Source organism: Limulus polyphemus, unplaced genomic scaffold (genome assembly GCF_000517525.1).
Source record: "Limulus polyphemus unplaced genomic scaffold, Limulus_polyphemus-2.1.2 Scaffold2563, whole genome shotgun sequence".
Taxonomy (NCBI): Eukaryota; Metazoa; Arthropoda; class Merostomata; order Xiphosura; family Limulidae; genus Limulus; species Limulus polyphemus.
The window spans coordinates 125,389-130,453 of NW_013668173.1; the positions used below are offsets into that span (position 1 = coordinate 125,389).

Here is a 5,065-nt window from a genome sequence, read left to right on the forward strand (position 1 = left end):
CTTTGAGCGAAAATAAACCAAAACCAAACCTTTAAACGAGGTTGCAGGTGATTAGTATGTTGGTTTTGTATAATTGAAGGTTGGCTGAACAAGAAGAAAACAAAAGACTAAATGTGGAAAATCTAATATTTATATGTATATCTCTGCTACCAAAGGCGTAGTGGAGTTGAGAAGCTGAACGTTGCAAGGATCTGTTTTTTTAAGTTTTAAATGTAAAACAAATCTTAAAATAATTTTAATTTCATTTTTTGTTTTTATTTCGCACAATTGTTTATGAAGTTTTAAGAATTTTACTGAACAAATAAACAGAGATATGATTGTGATATGCAGACATATCATATGTTCCCTACCTGATTTAGAGGTATAGAAAGTTAAAAAGTTATTGATTATTTAGTTTCTGTGCTGTAACACTGGTCCGGAAAGTTAAAATTACCTTGTTTTATTTGATTCGTTTATTTTCTATAGTAGGTGAAGTATATTCTGCCGGAGTGGATATTGTAATAATATACGTCATCTAGGTTAAAAGGATTGGCACTGTACTATCCTTTGTTGGGCAAGTATGGCATTAATTAAATGTAACAGTCAGCCAATGTTGTGGGAAAACAAAAGTCACAAGATGTCCACCGAATATAGAAAACGGGTTTTCTTGCTGAATTTCGGCGCCCTTTCTTGGACCAGCTCTAGTAATAGATTACAGTATAACGACTTTCTTTTAAGATCATCAGAGAGAGAGAGAGAAAGCTTAGCAGAAGGGATTGTCGTTACATGTGCGCAAGTACGTACATTGTGTTTTCGTTTTTTTGTTTGTTTGTTTAATAAGCGAGATTGTTAAGAGTTAATAAGTAAATTTCATTACATTATTGTTTTTCATCATTCTCAGTGTAGGTGCAGTGGGGCACTCAAGCAAGTAAGCCAACTTTCTCTAGTGCCCTCGGCATGTGTATTCACTAATTGGTTGTTAAATGGGTTGTCTTCCGATAAAGATAACTTCTAATATTAAAAGAGAGACATTTTTTTTTTGTTGAAAAATTGGATAACAGCTATGGTCTTCCACGCCCTTTATGCCCAGTAGGTTGTGAACAGATGGGCCGCTCACAGGACGCGAGCCTTTGCACAAGCCTTATTTAATATTTGTGTTTTTTTATTTAAAACTAGGTTTGACTTGAATATGTAGACTAGTTTCCTTTATTTTTAACTAGATTGTAGAGTAACTTACAAGAGGGAGCACATAGAAGTGGTAAGAGAAACTATTAAAGTTTTTCGATTATCTCTTTCTAGTTTGACACACAAAATATGCACATTGGGCACACCTGTCCTTGGTATTTATTCGTATTGCATCGCGTTATAATTTTATGTATAATAAAGATTTGTGCACCTGTGTCTCGTCTTCACTCAGAGTTCGAGGAAAAACATATTTGATATTCTTTGAATCTCCAGCTAGTGGGCCATAATTAGCTGCTCTGAGGTAAATCCACAATCCGAAAAAACAACAACACAGTCTCCTACAGACAGCGCTGCAAACATGTATACACAAGCGTCAGGAGAGCGGTGGGTGGAGAACATAAGGGTAATATTGTATAACTCAAACAGTTTTCAATAAATTTTCGTAGATGATATTATGATACAGATTTTAAATGTAATACAATATGACAACACAAATAAAAGTGTTTATACGTTACCACGAAGTTAGTATTTTTAAAATTAAAAATTATATATTATTCCAAAAATAAAACAAAACAATATCAAACTTTAATCCAATTTTTTTTTCTCAAACATTGTTAATATAATTTATTTGATGCCAAAAACAATAAGGAATAATTAAAGTGAATATATTTACATTATTGTAACTAACACAACACTGCAAGCGTATTCGAATTATAACCGAGAAAGTCTAAAAAGTATTGATATTTCCTATTATTGACAGTAACATTCCGAAAAGGGATGTTACAATAAGTTACGCATAAAAATGGTTTTGAAGTTTAAAAAGCTGACAAACATGAAATGTCCTTTTTTTTACGGCAAAGTATGTTGAGGTGTGTGGAACGTTCTAATCAGGGTTCTTCTTTATTCAAATTAAAAGAGCACGTATAAAAATATTTTGATTTAACAGAAGCTCTTCTACAAAGCAAACAACTTGTGAATGTATTTTTAGAAAGTATTTGACCCAAACTACGTAGGAATTATTAGAACAGTGATTTAATGTGAAACATTCCTGGCTGGTCCATGTTTCTCGTTAATCAATGGCTGTGAAAGCGCTGAATATCTAATCCTATATACATTCATAATTTTAGAAAAACATGCAAGTTCAAGAAGACTTAATAGAAATGAACAAAAACCCTATGCAAAACGTGTTTTATTATAAATTATCTATTTTACATAATCGTGTTAAGTCATTAAGATGTTTCCATCCCTTCACATTTTAATTGTCCTGTTTTCACCTTCGTAAAATTTTTACCTGACAACGAAGCATAACATCAGACGCTAAAACAGTTTTTATTTTCATTTAGATATTTGTTTCCTGAATATCCCATAATAAATAAATAAATTGTAAAGATAATTTATGTCCAGGCCGTTTTTCTCATTAATCGGAGACTAAGAAGAAGAAGAAGAAAAGAAGAGACCATAGTTTATCTCAGTTCCTAATCCTTCGGGCAAAGCAATTTCTCAGTGTAAACTACTCATATAGACAATTATATTAAATCATTAAAACACCTTCCTTATTCTCACATTTTCATGTAATCTCCCAGTATTGTTTTTATCTTATTGAGGGGATCCAACAAAGAGCCCACCACCAGAGTTTAAAATACATTTTTGATCTCTTTTTTTTCTTTTTGACCGAATAACGCCTGAAAAAATAATAAATTGAAAACTTACGAACCAATTAACTCAAGCTGTATATGAAATATGAAAACGATATGAAATGTGTGGCATTCCTATCCAGACGCATTTTTTTTTGCTAATTTCGAAGTATACAACATTGTTGAAAACGTTATTATGCTATAATTCCGTATATTATACTGCATCCATTATTATAGAAATGACAGTTAATTTGAAACATTTAGTGGACCATACAAGTTATCATGCCGGACTGGGGGAAAGACGATTTTCCGCAATTTTACGTTCAAAAATACATACCTGTCAACCAAATAATTGCAAATTTTACAGGGATGATTAAAAACATTTAATAAGTGATAAGAACAATACATCAGCGATTCAACAAACTTTCTTAGATGTCGGACAAATGTTGTCAGTGGTGCTCACTAGATGGTATTGTGTAGATAAGAACTCTACAATAGATTGTTTGTTTGTTTGTTTGTAATTAAGCACAAAGCTACACAATGGGCTATCTGTGCTCTGCCCACCACGGGTGGGGGTGGGGTCTCTCTACAATAGAGTATCAGTCCCAAAGAAAGATATTTAGTTTCAAGTGTGAAATAAAAATGCGGGTAAAAGAAAATTTTAGATACCATAGATAAATTAGTCTTCATCAAATTCACAGAGAATGCAACATTTAAACACTTTTTGCATTATATTTCTATTTTACTCACAAAAAAGAACTTGTTTAAAAATAAGCATAAAATGTAGAATAAGATTCAATTTTCGATTATTATTTTCATATTCTTACAAATAAATCATTCATAATAGTTTTGGGGAAAAGATTAAATAGTGCAAATTTCGAAAACAAATGAACACAGAATGGTTGTAAACAATAGGTTTTAAGAAAAGTATAGTTTCTGGCACTTGTCAATTTCTTTCTAGAGTTTCGAAATACAAGTAAATCACTCATTTTTAAAACAATCATAAAATTTTTCCTTAGGTTTAGAATTGTAACTATTTGTGAAAGCTAAACAAACTTTTGGTATAGTTATAGTTTTTTGTTCTTATTGATCATATAATTGTGGTTAAATCTATAATTATAACTCTTAGGCGATTCATTCACTAAGGATTTTAAATATAAACATTTATGGTTTCTTTACAAGAGTATGAATGTAGAATATAGCATTTTCAGTATTATCACTGAGACCAAATGTTAGAGAATTTTTTAAGTTATTTAATGCTACTACTGTTTCGTAGCTTAACAATTTCAGAACATAGTGTACAAAATATGGGACATTTCGTGAACTTACGAGAAATTATTCTTCTATTTCAGCTTTTTAAAATTGCAAATACCCACTGGTATTAAGTATGGTAGTGTAGTTCTCAAAATATTTATACTGTCCTCCGAAGGTACCATTATTCCTCATTTTTTAGCAACTGTAGGAACATTTTTGAAAGAACAGTTGAGAAAAACCTTTAAAACACATAATGAACAGATGGCCACATACAAAATTACATATGTACACACCACATTTCCCAGACAATAACAAAAACAGAAGTAATCACGTCAATAAAACAAACCACCAATAAAGCTCCAGGTGAGGATGGAATACAACCCATTCTCCTTAAAAAGGTACTCAGAAATTGTTTGACCATCTAACAGCATTATTTAATTTATCCCTCAACCCTGGTTACATCCCATTCTCACGGAAGCAAGCAAATATTATTGTGCTTCTAAACGAAAGTAAACCAGCGAATAAGCCAAGAAGCTAGCGACCAATTAATCTAACTAGTTGTGTGGACAAAATGTTAGGAGGAATTATTAGCAATATGATCTCCACTTTTCTGGAGATCACATAAAAATTACTCGAAGTTCAAAATGGTTTCAAAAAAAATTGGCAAATAACAGATCATTTGGTTAGGGCCCAGGGGTCATCAAACTTTCCTCACAGCGGGCAAGATAACTGAGAGAATGACGAGCGCGGGCCGCATAACCATTTTGTTCAATACAATACAGTGAATACACAAAAAATAAAGACAACAAACATGTTTATTTACCAAAAAGTTATCAAAGAAGGCGACGTTAGCAATAAGATAGTTATATCACACCCAGTGCGCACATATCCGAATCTCACAAACTAAGCAGCAAAAAAGGTTACTGAGATTTGTGTCCAAAATAACACCACGAATGAACGCGAGACGTTGTGATGTACTCGAGAGATCAGTAGACTCATCCAGCGCCAGAGAA

At 32.2% G+C, this 5,065-nt stretch overlaps 1 long non-coding RNA gene across 1 annotated transcript in view; it reads left to right on the forward strand.

Annotated features, from left to right (window-relative positions):
* Positions 1–629: 629 nt before the first annotated feature.
* Positions 630–5,065, forward strand: part of LOC111087738 — a 15,260-nt gene continuing 10,824 nt past the window's right edge. The window contains exons 1-2 of the long non-coding RNA XR_002612388.1: positions 630–640; positions 4,410–4,415. This is a non-coding gene — a long non-coding RNA (uncharacterized LOC111087738). The remainder of the gene's footprint in view (positions 641–4,409; positions 4,416–5,065) is intronic.